Here is a 23,142-nt window from a genome sequence, read left to right on the forward strand (position 1 = left end):
CAAGAATGGTGCTAAACTAAATGACCCCGTTAGGCCCTGTTCACTTTTAGGGGCTATAAACTACTGCATTTCAGAGCTAGTAGTACCATTTCAGGTAATCTTTATATATGAGGAAGCCAAGGCCCATTGGGATGAAGTGAGCTATTCAAAGGCACACACCTGTTGTAGCAAGTGGGTCCAGAAAATCCCTGTTTTCATGCAACATTGAGTCTTTTTTATTGTGTAACAGTGCACCAGTCTGGGACCACTATGGGAATCCATACAGATCACAGGCTTAGGTTTTTATTCTCCTTGTAATCACAACAAATAGTTCTGAATTTGTGCGTGATTTCATTTCTAGACTGTTCTTAACTCTGATATGCAAGGTTGGCCTGTCTCTTGCACCCTGATATTCTTCCCTTAAAAATCCATTCCCTTAGATGAAGCATTTTCCCTCTGTGGGAGGGATAATGTATAAAATCCCTAACCCCTTGCCAATTGACTTTTCATATAATTTTTATAGTTAAGAAAACTGAGGTTCAGAGCACTTGAATTATATGCCTATGACACAAAACTATTAAGTACGTGAATTGGAATTCCCGTTGCCATCTGACTGATTCCAAAGCCTTCATTTCCTGTTTCTAAATCTCTTTAATATTTTAACTCTGCATGTTCTTGGGGAATACTTTCTAGGAAATCATTATACATACACATGCTTGCATACACATACATACATACACATACAACGTATACACTATATATACTTATAAATGTGTGTGTATTTTTCCCCTTACATTCTTCTTTTTTTTTTTTTCTAGTGTTCTTTCATTTGTTCTCATTAACTTTGGGAGATAGATCCATTTAAATTTTAGGTATATTTAACTACTGTCGTGTAAGAAAGGGATGGCTTCAAAGTGGAAAGGCAGTGAATGTTGGAAGCCTAGGATTCTAAATCTCTGAGTAAGAGGGTGTCTGAGGGACCCTACTGTTAGTATATGAGAATCACCCTCTGTGAGTGAATTTTGAATGGCACAATGAGGCTTGTTGCTATGACACCAAATAATTCCATATTCAGTGCAATGGAATCCCCATTTGTGTTCTTAAAAAATTAAAGCAGTTTTATGGATATTAAATGTTTAAATGGCTCTGGCAGCTAGAAAGAAAAATCGCCTTATGAATAAAACAGGCTGATTCTTGATTGCTTGCACGTAAAATGTTTGAAAAACGTGTTTTCAGAATTTTTATGGTGTGTGGCGATAGGAGGAAATAGAGGAATAAATATATAAATGATTGTAGTCAAACTACAGAATGCAAAAATTGTGGGAGAGAAATTAAATTTATTTAACACATTTTGCTGAGCACATCTTATGAACTCAGCATGGTCCATGGTTTCTTGGAGCATGCAGAAGCAGCTTAGCATGTGGTATCTGACTTTATTTTCTTTCATTCATGTATTTTCTAAGATAGTACCAACATACTTGGCAATGCACCAAATAACAGAAGAGTTTTTTTTTTTTAAATCAGGTTTATTCAGGAATAATTTATATATTTTTTGTAAGAGTATAGTTCAATGAGTTTTGGCAAACATTTACAGTTAGTTATGAAACCACCTCAGTCAAGATATAGAACAATTCCATTGCCCCAAAACTTCCTTTTCTTTAATTCTTAGGAGTTAAACTGCTCCCTCTACCCACAGCAACTAGCAACTACTGATCTAAATTCTGTTTCTGTTTTTACCTTCTCTTGAATGTTATATTAATGCAATCATACAGTATATAGATTTAGTGTCTGCCTTCTTTTACTTAGTATCATGATTTTTGGGACTCATCCATGTTGCTGGACATGTCACTAGTACATTTCTTTTTATTCTGTATAGTATTCCATTGTATGGATGTGCCACAATACGTTTATCTATTTACTAGTTAATGGGCATTTGGATGGTTTCCAGATTTTAGCTATTATGAATAAAGCTTCTATGATTAGTCATGCACAGATCTTTGTGTGTATAAGTTTTTTTAAAAAGATTTATTTTATTTATTTAGCTCTTCCCACCCTCTCCTTGTTTGCATTTGCTGTGTCTGTTCATCTTGTCTTCTTTGTTTCTTTAGGAGGCACTGGTAACCTAATGTGGGACTTCAATGTGGGAGGGAGGTGCCTAATCTATTAAGGCACCTCTGTTCCCTGCTTTGTTGTATTTCTTGTTATGTTTTTCCTTTTGTGTCTCTTGTTGCATCATCTTGTCACATCAGCTTGATATGCCTGCCCATTGCACCAGTTCGCCATCCTGTTCATCCTCTTTGGAAGGCACTAGGAATCTCTGCTTCCTGCTTTGCTGTGTCTCTCATTATGTTTTTCTTCTTGTATCTCTTGTTGCATCATCTTATTGTGTCAGCTTGCTGTGCCTACCCATCGCACCAGCTTGCTGTCTTCTTTATTTTTTTTTAAAGATACAAAGATCACAAAAAAATGTTACATTAAAAAATATAAAAGGTTCTCATATACCCCCCCAACCCCCACCCCCACTCCTCCCACATCAACAACCTCTTTCATAATTGTGGGACATTCATTGCATTTGGTGGTTACATTTTTGGGCACTGCTGCACTACATGGATTATAGGTTACATTGTAGTTTACACTCTCCCCAGTCCATTCAATGTGTTATGGCAGGATAAATAATGTCCAGCATCTGTCCCTGCAGTATCATTTAGGACAACACCAAGTCCCAAAAATGCCCCACATCACATCTCTTCTTCTCTATCCCTGCCCTTTTTGCTGTCTTCTTTAGGAGGCACTGGGAATCAGACCACAGACCTCCAATGTGGTAGGCAGGAGCCCAATCACTCGAGTCACATCCACTTTCCCTATAATAGGTTTTTATTTCTCACTTATGTAAGTGTTCAGTTTGGATTTTCCCAGTGGACAAGCAGCTTTCCCACATAGTAATTTTGGAGATCTAGACTTCTTTCATCTTGTGGCTCCCTAATAGGCCCTCTTTGTTTCCAGCTATTAGAAGGGAACAAAAAAGTGGAGAAGGTATACCTGATTCTAATACTGCACCTAGAAGGGATGCATATTACTTCTGCTTATAATCTGTTGGTAAGAACTTGAGACACGGTCACCCCTGGATGCAAAGGGCCTAGGAAATACAATCCTAGCAACAACTGTCCACTATGGAAGGGGTGCATGAATTTTGGTGGACAAATATCAAGTACTGTGCTAGGTGCTGGAGATTCACCCTGTCCTTAATATCTGGGGTCTACAGCCTAGAGAGATTTCAGGGAATTATAATATGTTTGTAAATATAGAAAAAAATCGACAGGAATAAAAGTACAATGTGAGAAAGAATGGGATGTGGAATAGTCGTGGAAGAGAGATAGAAGAAAACTCATAGTAACTGGATCAAGGAAATCTCCCTGGGGGAAAGAAGATTTCATCTGGGCTGTTAAGGATGTTAAAAATGTAAGGAGGTAACTAGAAGGTGTATGTGTGGAAATTTCTCCAAAGAGTAAAATGGTTGGAAAAACGGTGTAGAAGAAACAATAAGCATGCCTTGTGTGAGGGTGAGGAAAGAAATTGACCTGCCTCCCCTGCTTTGCGAGGACAGCCACTTGTTGACTGCTGTGGTTTGAAGCTGTGTGTATCCCAGAAAACCATGTTCTTAAAGCTAATCCTTTCCTGTGGGTGTGAACCTGTTATAAGTAGGACCTTTTGAATAGGTTACTTCTGTTAAGGCGTAACCCAGAGTGTGTCTTAATCCCCTTACTGGAGTCCTTTATAAGAAAATGAAATTCAGACATACAGAGAAAAAGCCAGGGAGTCAAGAAGGTGACAGCAACAAAACCCAGAAGTGAAGGGAGAGGCCAGCACATGCTGCCATGTGCCTGGCCAGGTGGCGGAGGAGCCCAGGTTGCCAGCAGCCAGTTTTTGGGAAGAAAACATTGCCTCAAAACTGTAAGTTTATAAGCTAAAAAATTTCAATTGTAAAAAGCCAACCCATTTCAGGGAATTTGAGCATCTCAGCAGATTAACACACTGAACTTTAGGCCATAGTACAAAGCTCATTTAGCAGGCTTCCTTAAGATGTTCTATTCAGTTTGACTGTTTTAATGGCCACTGCTCTGTTTTATTGATGATAATTGAATGCTTTAAAATGTGGAATCACTTACCCCATGGCGATAGAGTTTTTCATAAATTGAATAAGTAGTGCCATCACCTGGTGAGTGTTTTATAAATATTAATAGAATTGAATAAATTAAGATAGTCTGAAGGAAGTGTCTTTCTTCCTTTTACAGAACAGTTTAAAGGGAGATCATGCTGATTACAAATTAAAGCAGGGAATGTTAAATCTAGAGATCTATTAGAACAGTAGGACATGCCATTATATTAGCACAGATTAAGTGGAGGAAACAGAAACTAGATAGGTACTTCAGGCAGAAAGAGATTTAATACAGGACTTTAGGGCCTTCCAAATTATTCAAATGGGTGTTGTAGCAGCCATGTGGGGGCTGTTGCTGCAGTTATGACCTGGAGGTCAGGACTCTGCTGCTTCAATTGCAGCCAAAGCTGTCACCCTCATGACATAAACAGGTGACAGAAAGGGGAACATAGAGTTGAGCCCCAGAAGAACGCCTCCATTGGCCTGTCAAATCTGGCATAACCTTCTCTCATTACAGAACTGAAATTGCACACACAGTCCTGGATCTAAGGGAGTGTGAGAAATGTAGATTTCAGGTTTCTAGTCCTTTTGATTTAGGGTATCCATACAAAGGAATGGGTATGGTTGCCAAGCACCAATTAACAACAGTTAGATCCATTGTATTTATTTTCCAGTTTCCTCACTTCTCTGCCTTTACTTCTGAAAGGTAAAGGGAAAGACTTTTCAACAAAAATATCATTGAAAAAGATATATTGAAGATATTATTACTATTGTTATTTAAACATGATAGTTCTTATAGTCACATCTGATTGCATTCTTATTAAAACTGATATTAAAGGGAATAAGCATTCTGGATTTCCCGTGGAAATAATATTATATAATGTTTTTATTCTGGATCAAGAACATGCTAGATCTCTCATGCATTGCTTCAGGTATTACCTTTTTCATCTTTGCTGCATCTTCCCCAAACAATTCTAATTGAACGATTGATGAGATATAGAGATTTTACTGAATATTCAGATGTGAAATGGGGAGAGGGTTAAAAATGTCACATTCTTCTTAATAAAATTCCTCATTACATCACCCTGTCTTCCTTTCATAGTTCCACTTCCCAGCCTACTACAAATAGGGACTCTAAAAATTCTCTCTAGTGTCAAGAAAATTAGGTACCACACTCAGCTTACCTGTACCACTCAGCAAAACCAAAACTGGATAGTTAGCAGAACTGTCACTATCAATTGTTCCTTAAACATGGTCCTTTGCCAGGAGGGTGATCAGGTAATGGAGTGTGGTGTCTTTATACCTCGTACCTCAAGTGGTTTTCCAAAGAATTCACCCAACAAAAATATTATCTCTTATAAGCCCAAATTCTGTGTGAAGGAATACATTTTATCTCTTTCCATTATAGCTATTTTGGGCTTGTTTCTAAAACAAGGGTCTCATATTCAAGGTTTTCAAGAAATGACCACAAATTACAATGGCTAGTATACTAAAAGTATTAATTTCACAGCATAAAGCTTTTAAATGTGCACATTAATTAAAGGAATAATGTAATTAAAATATAGTTCAACTTAGATTTTGACCTGTTTATATTTATTGCTTTTCAGTTTAAAGCACTCTGATGTCCCGCATCCTAATTGAACTCTACAACTGTTATAAATGAACAGGGAAGATACTTTTATTAGAATGCTGTGCTTTGGAATAGGGGCTACTGAGACTATAGAGATTGTGGTCACTATGTTTTTCTTGTTGTTTACTATGGGATCTTACCAGCACTTCCTTCATGTATTTTAATTTTATATATCATTTCTGATAGTCTTAACTCTTCCCAATCCCATGACATTATTCAATTTTTGGTGCCTATTTTGTGCCAACTGCTCTAGATATATTGTTTCTAATTCTTAAAACCTTGCAAGATAGATAAGACATTGTAATGCATATGCAATCAGAATATTATTTAACAGGCCAAGACCTGAAATTAGCAAATCCTGGGAACACCAGTCAAACTCAAGTTCTTTTCTCCTATGCTTCCTATGTGCTGTAAGTTGAATCATGACCCATAACTGTACAATTCCATTCTATAAATAGTTATTGGGAAGAACAACTGCCTAATTTGTGGGGCCCAGTTAAAAATGAAAATGCAGGGTCTTTTGTTAAGTATTAAGAATCTCAATTTGGTGATCGCAGCACATTAAATAAGTGCATCTGAGGATGCTCATGAAACGGCCCTGGGTGTTGGCGTACGTGGCAGCTGCTGTGCCAGGCAATGTGGATACGAATCAGAGTAAGACATCATCTTTTTGGTTGGGGGTCATGGGCAGATTTTTTTCATTTGGATTTGGCTACAGAGTTAACATCAAATCCTTCCGAATATCTTTACTTTCTGGGGTATAAGACATCTGGAAAAAGCCAAACTCACTCTGTCACAAGACAGTCCTTGAGAAGTCAGCCTCAGCAATTAGTAATGATGACTTTGATTCAAAACAAAGTGTGACTATAAAGAAGAATGCTTGATTTTCTGGGAGGCCCTTGGGCTAACACTGGCTGTACATCCAATAAAAAGGCTCCAGAAGTGTTGGAAACTGTGACACATTCTTAGAATAAGCAGACTGCATTGAAAACAGTGCTGATTTGGTCTCTGCTAGGAGCCAATCTAAGCCAAAACGTAATATCAACACCCCATAGTGACGCCTTATACACTAGGTAGATGCTACCTTGGTGTTTTGTGTTTTTACCCCACCCCCAAACCCCTTAACACTATGAGTTTTGATCATCAAGATTCACTGGCAACAGGTAATTTTGAAAACAAACCCGAGTTCAGGAACAAAGATGAATGCACTAATCTTGTGAAATGATAAAATGATAGAGTTGGAAAGCATCATTCGAGGTCATCCGGACCTTGGAGACTGTCTCTCCCTGACTAACGAGGTTGTGAGGATCAAATGAGAACGTGTTTCTTAACACGTCTTGTAAAGTAGAACTTGAGAAATACAATGTATTATATAGCCTGTTTTCATTTTTACAGAGAACAAAACTCATCTCTCTGGGCCAGATCCTCTGTCTTCTGATTCTCTTTGCTCCTCAAGGTCAAGCTTTTATTGGTTGGGTCTTGCTCAGCAACTGCTTCTGGGGCTCTTAGTTATAACCCAGCTGCTATCTTCTCACCACTACAGTTGCAGGGCCCTGTTTATTTTCTGAGTGATGAATTGGACCTGCCTAATCTCTTGGCTTCTCCACTTTCTTCCTCTGAGTTAGAGGCTGGATGACTTACATTTATAGATTGGGTCAGCTATGAACAAGGTGTGTGCTGGGAAAATGAAATGAAGAATGGATTCAGTTACTCTCAGGTTTATTTTCCCAACCAGACAAGGAAGATTAGTTTCTCTAAATAGTAGCATGGCAGCTGCCAATTTTAATCACCTTGTGTTACAGAGTATGTCTATGAACAAATCCCCAAATCATCATCAAAACTCCAATCAATTATGAATCTCTCTCTTTCTCTCACTCTCTTTTTAAATAAACAGTTTGACTCAGGCAAACTGTGCAGAAAGACCAAGATCATTCCATTTCCTGTTCACTTTTTGGCTGTTTGAATATGTGTGAGAGGGTGTGTGTGGGTGTGTGTCTGTGACTGTGTCTGTGTCTATAAGGAGCACAGTCTGGGGAAATGTGGGATTGCCCTGTCAGTTAAAAAGAAAGGAAGATCTCTCCCCCAGCACCTTGTTATTTGTGTCATTGTCAGCTTTAGATTTATTCATTATTGTTAAGAAAATGGGTTGGAATTGCTGAGATGAAAGTGCAGTGTCCACTGGCTCAATCTTGATGAATTTGAGGCTTTTATATTACTTTTGAAAGGATAAAATCTAGTCAGCAATGTCTTACTGTTAGTTTATAGGGTTCTCCCAAAACAATCCTTATATTTATAAAATTACTCTTCTATAGATTGAACCAGTGCTTTAATTTTTTTAAAATATAGGACTTAATTCAGTACCATTAGTTTGTACATTTTTTATCTTTGTTATGAAGAAATCAAATAACAGCCACTTGGAAATCTTGGCTTTGCGGATTTTATTCTTAATAGAACACAATTGACTGAATGAGCACCTCTTTTTCCTGAATAACCTGATTATTTGGGTTAACTCTAGGATTTTATTTCCCTTTGATTTCTCTGACAGTTACTATCTTATCTCTGGATAAGCAAACCTCCAGGAATATAAAAGACTTCTGTTTTGAAGTTGCTGCCATTTAGAACCTGACAGCCTTCCTATCAGTCCTGCTACTCTGCTCATGCCAAAAGGCAATTGAAATGTATCCTTTCTTCCTCATTGTTGCAACCCAACACTGAAGTTACACTGATATGCCTAGAAATGATGTTTGTGTATATGTAACTTTTAAACTTTCACATTTTGCTAGACTGAATTAACAAGCCCACTGATAAGGATTTTACACGGATCAATTGATCAAAAAATATTTACTTAACTGCCGACATGCATAAGGCTGGGAGCCAAGTCACATACAAGGATGTGTGTGTGAGGCTTGAACGTTGGCTGCTTCTGAGAAAGTTTGCATTCTGGAATGGTAACCTAAGGGTTTGAAATGCAGCCCAGGGAAAGGGGACTCTGCTATCTTGTATCCTTTGCTACAGAGACACAGTATTTCACCTCTTTAGTATTATCTTCACACAGTGTGCTATTTTTTGGTGGTTGGTTCCCTGACCTGTACTACAAATGCCCATATATCTTTGGATGTTCTGCAGGTAGTACAGTGCATGGCCCATGTATTACATGTCTCTGGATGATGGATGGAGAGAATGCATGTCTAAATATTCTTCAAGGTCCACTTTTGCCCAGGCCTGAGCTAATACTCACTCTGAAAAATCCTATTAAATTTGAGTGCAGCATAATCCCTGTCAGAGATTACATTTGTGGTTTTGTGTCTGCTCCAAAAGGAGGTATCTGAGATTTTCACTGGCTGCCCGTAGATAAAATTATTCTACCATACCCAACTTTCCCTACTCCCCATCGCAAGGTAAACAAGCTTACATTTAACATTTTATTCTTCTTTGGAGAAATCAAGTTCTACTGTTTATAAAAGAGAGTTACCTGGGTTGCTTTGCATTTAAGAGCCTAATGGGATGATAGAGATCCTGTTATAAAGGCAGATTCTTGAGACTGGTTTGTAACGCAGGAGAGGTTGGGTGTCTAGAGAGAGGACAATACTTCTATAACAGCATCATGCCAGGACCCAAACTTCAGGCGAATCAGGGGCCTTGTCCTACACTGTACCAGCCTGTCAGTCAAGCCTCACTTTTTTCTATGCTTTGAGGAAGATGCCTGCTAATCTTCTGAGGTTTGGTGCAGCCATGGCTAAACTTTCCTAGATATTAAATTGTGGGTTTTGCTTTATGAATCCTCTCCTCATTTATGTGGTGATACTTCTCACTGATTTCATGTTCCATATGTGACTTTGGGATTGGGGTTTGCACTTCTTATTATGAGGTGGGATGAGGAGTAACAGTAGACTTTGAGTTGGTGACAGAAGGAGTAAAGGGCATTCTTATTAAAATCTGAGCACCTCATGCAAAAGAACTAAAAGAGAAAAACAGTATAAACCAATATATGAGGACACGAAGACTGCTCAGGCTCCCAGATGCTTCTAACGAAGGGAACATTTGCACCTCCAATGTCCATTCTTAAAGTGTTTGCTATCCTGGGTTTGTTCCTCAGTATTTCAGTATTTTCCTCATAACTTATTTCTTTTACTGTCACATTGCTCACGAGAAAGTGTGTGATGTTTGTTGTTTTTTGTTGATTGATAGAACTTTAAACTGAGGCATCTCTTCCAGGAGTCCCTGCATTTTATTTTATTTTATTTTATTTTATTTTATTTTATTTATTTTTATTTTATTTTATTTTATTTATTTTTTGGCTCAATCTTTTAATACAAAAAAATTCACTAATGTCCAAAAATGCAAAAGTGTGACAATGACAACATATGAACATATTGAAAGTCCGCTTGAGTGCACTCTGTGGTGCACATGCACCCGCCCACACATACTCTGACATGGAAACATAAACTAATGCAAACCAGTGCTACCAAGAAGCCAAAATGTGTGTTCTCCATTCTACCAGTCACAGACCAATATCTACTCCAAACATTCAGTAACAAAAATTACAGCATCTTCCCAGGAACAGAGAGGCAGACTTCTTACTCACAGTGGACCGGCACAGATAAACCCAGTAAAAAGAGAACTACATACTTAAATTTAGGATGGTCATTCATAAGGATCATCACAATTCCAATATAAGGAACAAATCCCCTCGCTCTTCCCACAATATCTTTTTTCTCTAGCCAATGCTGTCCTTGTTTATAGAGACCTCGGTCATCAACCCCATTATTATCTCCTTTGGTCGAAAACTTGCTATGTCCATTTTGTTTTTCATGAATCTTCAAGAATTGGTGGACTATAGGAATCTCTCTTCCTTCTAGCCTAAAACTAACAATTTCTCCCACTCTTATGGGATCTTCAACTTGACTTGTTAGAAAGAGAAATTCTCCTCTGTGAAATGCAGGTTCCATGCTGCCACTGAACGCCACTACAATTGGACCTTCACTTCCAGTTATCACCATTAACCCCTTCCAGATCATTAGAGCTGAGGAGAAAATGATTCCAAAATTTAGGACTTGGTAATAGAGTTGCCGCTTGTTCATCCATCGCACATTATCCAAAAAGTCTAGAGACAGCAGGCGGGTCCGGCGAGCAAGGCACGCATGGGGAGAGAAAGTGCTGGAAGCAGCCTTGGAACGGTGGGCTCACCTGAACTGCTAGCGCTGCACTTCCACTTCTGGGGCCACCACGGTCCTAATAGGCATAAGACCCTTAAACCATAGGACTAGAGCTCAATCAATGAATTTCAAGTGCTGACCACCGAGGCCTATGATATTTAGGAGTCATTGGACATTTTTTGTTTGCCTAAGGTCTCCTGAAATGTGAAGAATAATCTATCCCTCTAGGGTGGTCTAGAACATTTTGGGTCAGAGCCATCTTGTTAAAAGCTCTTATTGCATCAAAATGCTTTTCAAAGAGTTTGTGTTTAGTATTTCTGTGCCATCAACCTCCATAGTCAAGAATGGGTCTTGATTTGGGTGTTTCTAGAAGTGGCAGGCATAAATGGCTCATTCTTTTTTATCCCTATGCCTGGAGGATGAAACTGAAGCTGGAGAGCTCCCCAACATTGCAGCCTGATGTTGTGTTTAAGCCCAACTTGACTTCACGGCAGAGCATGCTGGTTACGGGGAGGAGGAACTGCATGGCTCTCCTGCTGGCTTAAACTTGGATCCTCTCAGTTTAGGGAAATTAAGTAGGTACAAAGGAAGGCAGGAGGGATTAAATGGAGGGATCCCTAGCTTGACGGCTTAATCAATACACCCTCACTCCACTTCTGTCCACTGGGTCCATCATGAAAGTCTGCTCCTACTTCTACTCTGTGAGTTGCCTCTAGGATCCTCCAGCTGAACCGTTCACTCCATTTGTTTTGTCCTTGTTTACAGACCCATGCTGGGGATTTGGTTCTTATTGTTCACTGCTACTCTGTTGGTCCTGAGACCGATCCTGCATGAAGACTCTCTTGAGCTTCAATTCCCTACTTCACGCCAGCCCAAGTTCCCAGTCCCACAGCCGGGATAGAAACCTAGATCTCTACTTACCCAAACAAAAAGGACAGTTATGAACCAGGAAGAAGAGTAAGGAATTTATATGAGTTTGGTATTGCTATGTAACAAACTGCCATGAAATGTAATTTTACAAATGTATCATCTCACAGTTTTTAGTTGAGTCCTCTGCTCAGGGACTAATCAGGCTTAAAATGAGCTTGGCCAGGACTGTGATCTTATTTAAAGCTCAGGGTCCTCTTTCAAGCTCACAGTTGGCAGAACTCCATTTCCTTACAGCTCTAGGACTTCTTCAAGTCTTGTTTGCTCCTTCAAGGATGGCAGTTGAAACTCCCTGACCCCGTTAGAGAAGGTCCTGGTCCTACTTTTAAAAGCAAGGCACAGGGAGTGGATGTGGCTCAAGCAGTTGGGCACCTGCATCCCACATGGGAGGTCCTGGGTTCAGTTCCTGATGCCTCCTGAAGAAGACAAGCTGAACAACGAGCTGACGCAATGAGCAAATACAATGAGCACACAACAAGCAGACAGATGAGGAAGCCATCTTGGGGGGAGGGGGGAATAGCCAGGCCTACTCAGGATAATTTCTCTTTTGATTAACTCAAAGTCAACTGATTAGAGAATCTAATTACATCTGCAAAATTCCTTTTCCCATATAGCAGCATAACATAAACCATGTGAGTTATATTCCATTATACTTACAGGTCCCTACTTAAGCGGAAGGGATTATAGAGCATGCACATTAAAGGACAGCAGGAATCATGGAATCTATACTAAAATTCTGCCTCCCAGCATAATCCTGGGAGTCAGACAGACCTGAGTTCAAAACCTGCCTCTAGCCCTTTAATACCTATTAAGTAAAATTAACATTTAGATGCCTCATCTGTCAAATGAGAGCAATAGTGCCTACTGTATAATCTTATTGTACAGATTCAAGGCAAAGAGGATAAAGATCTAGTGAAGTGCTGGCCACACAATGATTCCTCCACAATGTAGTGACAGCATAACAGGGAGGGCTTGACACTGGTTTCAGCAGAAAAGGAATGGGGTAGAGATGAGTGGAGGAACAGTGATTCTGATATGTTATGGGCTTGATTTTTAAGGCTTGTGTGTATTGAGCAACTTCTGCAAGCCTATGTGAATAATGGGAATTTGCCAAGTAATTACTGAGTAGCTTCACATTTAATTTTGTATTTTCAATTAGTTCAGCCATAGCACTCAAACAAAAATGTGAAAATCTGGCCCAGACCATGAAAATTTAAGCATTTGATTGTAGGAGGAGGTAGAATGGAAAGTGATTTTCTTATTTTTGTAATAGAGTGTTCATTTAACTGTTCATATGAGTAATATGGGAAAATTACAGAATTTGGGAACTACATAAAAATATAAAGAAGAAACCACAGAAAACCACTATTAACATTTGGCATGCTTCCTTTCAGTCTTGCCTCTTTGTGAAGTTCATATATTATTGGTATCTTTCTATTCCTAAATTAGAGGTCCTCCTTATTTATCTTAACATTAGATCACAGGCAAGTTTCTCCTTTTTTTGACAACTTTTAAATTAAAATGACCATTTAAAATGATTGCACTTTTCAGAGGTTGCAATTTTACATTAGTTTATGCTAATATTTGAATATCTCTCTTCTTCAACTAGAATATAAATTCAATAAGAATAAGAAACATTTCTTTTTTGTATCAACATGGTATCCCCGCACATAATAGAACATGGCACATGGTCAGCAAACAATAAATATTTGTTGAAAAGCTGAGAGAATGAATAAATGACTCTCTTGTGGATATGTTACAATTTACTTTGCACTCTATTATTGTTAAACATTTTTTTCATTATTATAAATGAATCTGAATAAGAATTGCAAATAAATCATTTCCCATGTGTAAATCGGGTGTTTTGAGAAGCAAATTACATGCTCCAGTTCCCAAAATCCAACATGTGAGTACCCACCAATGAGGACAAGCAAAGCATACAATGGACTAGTCTACTTTTCTAAAGTACCCAAACATTTTACCTATAGGTAAAAAAAAGCGAATGTGTGTGAGTTTCTTTTTTCTGTGGGAAGGAGTCTGGACTCATTGTATTTTCTCGGTTTGATGATTATAAGAGAGAACACATGGCTGTTAATTAACTGGCTGAATCATTGGATTTAAAAGGTGAAGCCCAAAGTGGCAATCTGCAATAATGTCCCAAGTTCCCCTGGTGACTCCCAAATGCCCAAGTGACATCTTATTCTAGGAAAAGAGATGTTTTTAAGATGAGTACTGTAGTTGGCAGAATTCTAAACCTGAGCACCAAGATTCCATGCTTTAATCTCCAGAACCTGTGATTCTAATGAGCTATAATTCTCATGATTATGTTATGTATATAGCACAGTTGACTTTAAGATAAGGAGATTGTTCAGGTGGGCCTGATATAATCACATGAAGTCCTTTAAAAGCAGGGAATTTTCTCCAACTGTCGGCAAAAGAGGAAGTCAGCAATTCCAAGCACCAGGGGGGTACAACATGCTGTGGTGGGGTTGAAGATGGAGAGAGCCATTAAAGAAGGAATGCGATAGCCTTAATGAACTGAGAGGGTCCCCAACAGACATCCAGCCAGGAAATGGGGATCTCACTCCTACAACCACAAAGAAATGAATTCTTCCAATAACCTGAATGACTTTGAAAGCAATTTCCCCCAGAACCTCCACATGAGGCCCTGGTCTGGCCACCACCTTGATTTCAGCCTTGTGATACTCCAGGCAGAGAACCCAGTCATGCCATGCTAGCACTGTGAGCTAATAAATAGGGGCTATTTTCAGCTGCTCAGTTTGTGGTCTTTTGTTGTACAGCAACAGAAAACTAATGTTAAGCCAGATGAAACAGGCTGTCAGGAGCATAAATTCTTATAAATACTAGGTCTATATAAAAATTATTCATGAATCTGGCTCAAAAAATAATTTTTGGAGTTTTGCAATTTATCTTACCACTTGGTAGGAATAATTCTGAATGGTTGTCTTCTTGAGCTTTTTTCCATTCACCTTTTTCTATGCTGTCTAAAGGTGTCACTTTCAAAATCAAAAGTGTTTAAAATCAGGCCTTTGCAATTCTTTCGCTAATAATGAAACACTGAAGTAGTTGTGCAAATCCTTGGCTGATAGCAATTATTAAAGATGGATAAAAGAAAAAGAAAATTCTGGAAAGTATAAAAAACAGAGAGAAGCTGCAGGGAGAATTTAGGCTCAAAAAAGAAAAACAATAAAACAAAACAAAAACAAAGGATTGTGACAAGAAGAAGAGGAAAGGCTAAGAACTGAGTTCATGGCTCCTTTGCCCCAGGGTACTGCCCATCCCCCTGACTATGGTCACTTGTAGTGGGTTGAATCATATCTCCCTAAAACAATATGCTCAAGTCCTAACCCCTGGTACCTGTGCATGTGACTTTTTTGCAAATACAATAAATTTAAGATGAAATACTAGATTAGTGTGGGCCCCAAATCCAATGACTGATATCTTTATAAGAAGAGGAAATGACACACAGAGACACAAGGGAAGGTCATATGAAGATGGTGGCAGAGACTGGAGTGATGTTGCTACAAACCAAGGAATACCAAGTGTAGCAGTTTTGCATTGTTCATGAATTCCAAAAATAGTTATTGGATTATATTTATAAACAGAGGTATCACTTTTAATTGCTTAAATTATGATTAAGACTTTGATTGGGCCATGTCAGTAGGACATCGAGTCCCCTTGGAAAAGACATGGCAAAGGACAGAGTTGGGAGCTTTTGAACAAGAGCCCTGGGAAGTAAGCACACAGAGAGCTTGGTTGTGAGGACAGAGAAAACTCCCCAGGAAGAGAAGAAAGCCATTTGCCTGATAGCCTACAGCTGGCCTTGTGGAGAAAGCAGCAGGGCTAAGCCTGGAGAGAAGCAAGCCCCAGGAAGAGAAGACCCCAGGAAGCCTGAACCCTTGCAGATGTTAGCAGCTATCTTGTTTTATCACATGACAATAGACTTTGGTGAGGGAAGTAATTTACACTTTATGGCCTGGTAACTGTAAGCTTCTACCCCAAATGAATACGCTTTACAAAAACCAACCGATTTCTGGTCTTTTGCATCAGTACTCCTTTAGTTGACTAATACACCAAGAATTGCTGGTAAGTACCAGAAGCTAGAAGAGAAGCATTGGACTGATTCTTCCTGAGAACCTTCAGAGGGAGCATGGCAGAAAATCAGACAGAGACCAGAGATAAATCTACTCCTGAAAGATGAAGGAATGTAGAGCCAGCTCTATGAGTTTCTTGCTTTTCTTAATTGACTACATTTCCCAACCATGCCTGGGATGCAAAATACTGAAGGGATAGAGTATAGAGCCTAAGGCTAAGAAAGCAGCCTAAATTAGGGAGATCCTTAGAAGCCAGGAAACTATACAAGAGTGAACCCTATATCTACTCAATTCCTTGCCTGATTGACAAATTCCATCCACACAGGGACGACCCATGGGGCCAGGTTCAAGAAGCAGTAGTGGGAGGACATTAGAACAGAAAAAGATATAAATAGCTGCATACTATGGGGATGATAGTGTTTGAAGATAGATTCCAAGAAACTTAGTTGCTAAACAGGCAAAAACCCAATAATTTTCAGAAGTACATGGTAGAATCCAGAGTTGCTGCAATGTTTTACCTACAATGTCCAGTTTTCATCCAAATCACAGGACATGAAATATTTATTGCTATGTAACCAATTACCCTCAAACTTAGCAAACACTTACCATTTCACATGGGTTTTGAGGATTAGGGTCTGAGAAAGGTTTGCTGGATAGTTCTGGACCAGGACATCATAATGTCACAGCCAAAATGTCTGTCAGGGCTGCGGTTACTTGAAGGCATGACTAAGGCTGGAAAATCTGCTTCCAAGCTCCCTCATGTAACTGTTGACATGAGAGATGGTCCTAAAAATAACGGCTTTTCCACACGATATCTCTCATTACCTTTATTGCATTTCTTTATTAAAGAGGTACCCGGGATAAAACCTGGGACCTTGTACATGGGAAGCAGGCACTCAACCACTTGAGCGACATCTGCTCCCCAACTGCTTGCTTGGTATTGCATATATAGTTACTGAAAACTATTGATGTTATCAGACTTAACTGTCTTTTTCATATTTCTCATCACCAAGTTGCTGTATTTGTTAATAATCAGATCAGATTGTTCCTGGCTGAGATTGCTTCTATGTAATCTCAAATTCACAGATCCCTTGATCTCTAGGTCATTCCTATGACTGTGGCATGTACTATTAAATGCTTAGGACACATCTATTTATTCCTTATCATTTTAGGGCCTTTAATTTTTCCCTCCCTGGAAAATGCTTTCTTTGTTCACTAGTCCTCCTTTACACACGTGCAACCTCCTTTGCATTCAGAGAGAAGTTTTATCTTCTGATTGCCTCCAAAAATATATAAGAAGAAAATAGGGCCAGTGCAGTGAATAAAAATGAAACTCAGTTAAAAGGGCAAGAAACAATGTACCAGGTTCCCCACAGTCCTTTCTCTGCTGTGATGATAATGGAACATGAATAAAGATAGCAAGAAAATGCAAAGAGAAAATGGGCATGGCCTCCAAACTAGCTAGAATCTTGAAGAAGTGAAAAAGACATTGTGCTGAATCCAGAGTTATCTTTAAGGCTTCTTCCTCCCATTTCCTTTCTTATTTGAGTCTTTTAGAGTAATGGGTGTAGTAAATTGTCATAATATTTTTACCTCATAATGTAATCCCTCACTTACCTCCCTACCTGTACAGAGCATTGAATCTTAAGTTCCCCTTTCATCTCTACATGTCAGTCCAGTCAACCCAACTCATCCATTAGAAGCCTGGAGGGAAGATCCCAGGAACTCATGATCCTGACTGGGGTAGACCAGCTGGCTGATGGCCCAGGGTGTCCATAGAATGACATTTACACAGGGGACTTTCCAAGCACTCATGGGCTAACTTCTAAACAGGCTTAGAAAACAGCTTTTGTCTCCACACTAGAAATGGGTGGAATTACAATAATCAACCTTGTGGAAAACGATGGATGAATTGCATATGGAAAGAGTTCATGAATACCAGGTAAACTTAATTAAAAATGAAAATGTTGAATTTCAAGGATGAAGGAAGAATTCTGAAAGCATTGTAATATTAACACAACAACAATCAATTAACCAACAGCAAAAACAGGTGCTTAAAAAGGAAAAGCCACATGGCTCTCAGATTGCTTTGCAATGCTAGATACAAGAAGATAATGAAGCAATAATTACAGGAGTTCAATGGAAAAGTTTATAACCCCCAGTTCTATCCATAGTCAAGTTGTCACCTATCTGAAAGCAATAAAGAAAAGATGTAAGGATATGCAAAGGCTTTTGCACATTTTAAAAAAACAAACATACTTTAAGAAAAAAGAAGATAAATGAACAATTTGAAATAAATGAAAAAAAGCAGCAAAAAAATACAAAGAAATAGGAGGAGAGTATTAATAAAGATTAAAGCAAAATTTTATAATCTAGAAAACAAAAAATGATACAATTTATATTGAATTCCAAGAGTTTATTTTGTGAAAACAGTAATATAGATAAATTATTATTGAGTTGGATGAAAAAACAAACGTATATGCAAAATTAGGAAGAATAAATATAAGCAAATTAAATCAATTATACAAAAATACTTGAAATTCTAGTTTATAAGCTCCAAAGTCTCATTAAATATTTTTTTTGACAAATTACCAAAATTGGTATATAATGAGATGGAAGACATGAGTAGATTAATAACTCTAAAATAAATCTAAAGATTATCTTAAAAAACTAGCCCAAGAAAGGCTTTGGCATACATTGATGGTTTCACAGGTGGATTATGGTCCTTTGTGAGATCATGATGCTGATACTACTTAAACTTTACATAGCACGTGAAAGAAACACCTTGCAATGATTTAATTTATTTTTACAAGGGTAATGTAAACTTGGCAAACAAAACTTGGAAAAGAGGACACAGAAAATTCCTGACTAATTTCTCATTTATGTATGAAGCAAAGATCTTAAATAAAATATTGGAAAATCAAATCCAGCAGCGTAGTCAATGAACAGTTCATCATGACCCCATAGGCATTATTCTAGGATAGCTGGTATGGAGCAACTATAGGAAATCTATTAGTATAATCCATGATATGACTAGGTTGAGGGGTTGTCAAAAATGCATTTGATGAAATTTGTCCTCATGATTTAAAAAAAAAACAGACAGTTTTTAGGAATAGATGTATCCTTCCTTAACATGAAGGGTAAGGGGAATCTGTATCCAGCAAACACTGTCCCAGGCTTACCAATGATACACTAGGTTAGTTAGATGAAATGAAACAAAAATACCTACTGCTTTCCTTATTATTAGCATAGTTTTGAAAATCCTAGCCTTTACAAACAGAAAACAACAATAAAAGAGATAATGAAAATTGGAAAGGATGAAAGGCAATTATTACTTAAGGAAGATACAATGACACGAATGATCATCTGAAAAATTTAACAAAATCATCTGAAACCAGCTACTGGAAAAATAGAAGTTCAAAAAGATTTTAATAAGGTTCTACTGCACAACAACACTTATTAAATAGAAAACGAATTGGAGAAGACATCTCATTTATAGTAGCACGAAAAAGAAGGAATTGCCTAGGATAAAACATAAGACATCCTGAACCTGCATAGCATAGTGGGGTTCCAGTGTGTGTGCAATATTTGTGTCCAACTTTGGAGAAAGGGAGATCCTTTTCAATTCCAGTTCTGCTCCTTAAAAGTTATGTAACCATTGTCAAGTTAAGTAACCTGAGCTTGTGCCCTCCTCTGTGAAACTGAGAGAATAATCTTTTAGGCAGGGAGAAGAGTGTGGAGGAGGTAGGATGGATCAAATGAAACAAGGTATCCAGTAAAATGCTTTCACATAATTAGATTATTATTGAGAAAATTGCAAAACCCTGCTGGCACAGGGTAACAACCCATTTCAGGAAAAGTCAATCATTTGCACAAATACACATACACAAATAAGTTCTTAGTGCTTTAATTTTTTTTTATTGTTATAAAATCTATATATAACATAAAATTTTTTATTTTAACAGTTTTTAAAAGTATAATTCAGCAGTGTTAATTACATTCACAATCCTGTGCCAACATTTCCACTGTTTATTTCCAAAACTTTTTCATCACCCCAAACAGAAACTTTGTACCCTTTAGTTAAGAGTATGGTTTTGTTTTAAAGTCAGAAACATCTATATGTTGCAAAATAGAGGATCAATTAAATATATTATTGTACACATAAATCATTTCATATTTGCATTCATTAAAAAATATGATATGGTAGTACATTCATTGATATGTGGAGATTGTCACAATATATCACATGAAAGAAACACGCCAAAAATAGAATTTTGGTCCTATTTTCATGAAAAATTCTATATATAAGCATGTGCATTTAATTGCAAAATAAAAAGTATGAAGATCTACATCAAAATGGTAATTATTCTCTGTGGGTAGTAGGATTTCAGGCTATTGATTTTGACTGTATTATTTTGGTTTTCCAATAATTCTGTTATGAACATTAATTCCTTGTATTATAAAAAATTTCAGGTAAGAGACTGATTACTTGAGGGCATCTCTTGCACACTGAAATTCCTTATCAAACTCTTATTTTTAAATCCATTTTTTATTTTATTTTTAAAAAAGATACTTAGATTACACAAATGTCACATAAAAAATATAGGGGATTCCCATATTCCCCACTCCCCACACTTCCCACATTTTCCCATATTAACAACATCCATCATTAGTGAGGTACATTCATTGTAATTGATGAACATATTTTGGAGCATTGCCACTAAGCATGGATTAAAGTTTACATTGTAGTTTACACTTTCTCCCACCCAATTCTGTGGGTTATGGCAAGATATATAATGGGCTGCATCTGTTGTTTCAATGCCATTCAGGGTAATTCTCAAGTCCCCAAATGCCCCATATTACACCTGTTTTTCCTTCTCCCTCCCTCAGAACCTCCAGTGGCCACTGCCTCGACATCAATGATATGAATTCTTCCATTTCTAGAATCACAATAAGTCTACAATAGAATACCAGTAAGTTTACTTTAGTCCATAGTTCATTCTCTAATTCTGAGGATTCTGGGATGGTCCACCTCACCTCTAATTGAGAGGGGGTGGGAATCACATGGGCCTGTTGGATGGGATGCTCTTGCTTGCAGTTGTGGACTCTCTCAGTTCCTTGATATGGCTGTTGTCCATCATCACCTCCTTGTTAATTGTTCTGGGTAGGACCAATGAACTGGAGAGTAAGTGTTGCAACTCTGTTGAGATTCAGGGCCCAGCTGGCTCATGGGCAGTCCAAAGATTTAAGTCTCTTTGATGTATACATACCAACTTTAGTGCTAGTTATAGGTTCAAATAGAAGGACAGAAGAGCCATATGTAGGGAAAACACAACTGAATCCAACTCTGCCTCACTGGGAAGCATAAATTCCAAAGTAGGGCCACTTGCCCGTCACCAAACTCCTGAGCTATCTGCCCTGACTATAGTGTCTGAATGTCTCCAGAGCCCTCAGTAGCCCTGCTAGTTAGGGTAGTATCTACTTTGGCAGTCTATAAGATCCTACTGAGACCTGCATATGCATCACCTCTGGAATGACCTCCCAACTCACTTTGAAGTGTCTTAGCCATATAAACTCACTCGTCTTTACATTTCCCCCATTTTGGTTAAGTCTTTTCCTGGTTGCATTGGTAGTTGGTTCTTGGTAGTAATCCCTCAATGCCAGGGAGGCTTATACCCAGGAGTCATGTTCCACACTGAGAGGAAGGTAATGTATTTGTATGCTGAGTTTGGCTTAGAGGGAGGCCACATTTGAGTAACAAGGAGGCTCCCAGGAGGCAACTCTTAGGTACCCTGTAAAACTAGGCTAAGTTTCAATTTCAAGAGTAAAGTTTCATAAGCACAGGCATTGATATCAAGGGCTTGTCAATGGCACATCTTCCTGCTTATCAGGAAGTCTATAGACAAGACCTCCCCTCTCTTGACATAGCTTAGGTGAATGTTGTCAATATATACCTTTTGGTCTTTTCTTTGATCTGTGTTCCTTGGCAACATAGATCTGCCCCCACATGATTAACAATTTTTTTTTACATATGTCAATAACTTTAGTCAAAAATTGCTTTACCTTGGAAATCACTATGTTTTTACTGTGTTTTGTACATCTCAGCTCTTATCATTCATTCAATAAATATTAGAATCTGCTCAGGTTCTGAACCGACTGAGAAGACAAAAGAAAGAGCAGATGGAGAAACAAAGCATGTTGCTAGTGTCTTACCCATGGGACAGCTCAGCTGAGGAAAGCTGAAGTCTGAAGAATAGGTTATCACTCTCCCCCTCTCCCCCTCAGGTTACTGCCTCCTACTGGTCTGGGTGGGGAGAGAAGGAGAAAAAGTCCATATCTCTTTTGTAGGAGTGTGCATCAACTCCTTCTTCCCACTGGAGAAACATACAGCAAAGGCTCTTTCCTAGTATCCTTTTTTTGCTTCTCCTGGAGATGAGCAAAAGGAAGAGGGAGAGTAGGGAGAAACCAGGAGTGTGATGCTAACAGGGTCTTCTCCCTGTGGAAGGAAAAAGATAGACATATGAACATCTTCTCCAGTAACGTGATAGTAGTCCAAAAGGAAGTCTACTCCTAGCATCAGTGTCATTCCCCTACTCCAAACCACTGTTCTTTTGACTGTCTTCCTGGGACCCTTAGTGGGCAGGGTAGATTTTGCCCCTGGAAGACTCGGAAGTGAGGCATAAGAGTATATTAATTAAATTAACTCTGAGGTCACTCTGTGACCAAGTCTGAAAATTCATCTCCAGTTCTTTTTCCCATTTGAAATTATGTCTAGCCATATTTCCCAATATAGCCCACCAGAGGTACTACAATAAAATTAAATGACAACATTAAGATACTCTAATAATAAAATGTCAAGAACATAGAGATGCCCCAAATTGAATATAAACACCCCCCCATTATCAAATTCCTGGGGAGATATTAGTCTGAAAATTAAATTGCTTTGAAAATTCAAGTGCAAAAGAATTAAAGTCAGAAATCAAATTTGCTTGCCCTTGTGAATTAGAAGTCTAATGAAATAAAAGTTCTCCCTATTTCTTATTTTCACTTTTAGCCAGTGACTGTCTTTTGGGTGAAATTGAGGTTCCTTTAGCAGCTGTCGCTGGAATGATTATGATCTCTTCAGGCCCTCAGAAGATGAATTAGTATGAGCCTCACTTTAAAAGACTCCAGAGGTAG

At 38.3% G+C, this 23,142-nt stretch overlaps 1 pseudogene; it reads right to left on the reverse strand.

Annotated features, from left to right (window-relative positions):
• Positions 1-10,342: 10,342 nt before the first annotated feature.
• LOC101416675 (signal peptidase complex catalytic subunit SEC11A pseudogene) overlaps positions 10,343-23,142 on the reverse strand; it is a 46,890-nt pseudogene continuing 34,090 nt past the window's right edge.

The sequence above is a fragment of the Dasypus novemcinctus genome, chromosome 7, assembly GCF_030445035.2.
Source record: "Dasypus novemcinctus isolate mDasNov1 chromosome 7, mDasNov1.1.hap2, whole genome shotgun sequence".
Taxonomy (NCBI): domain Eukaryota; kingdom Metazoa; phylum Chordata; class Mammalia; order Cingulata; family Dasypodidae; genus Dasypus; species Dasypus novemcinctus.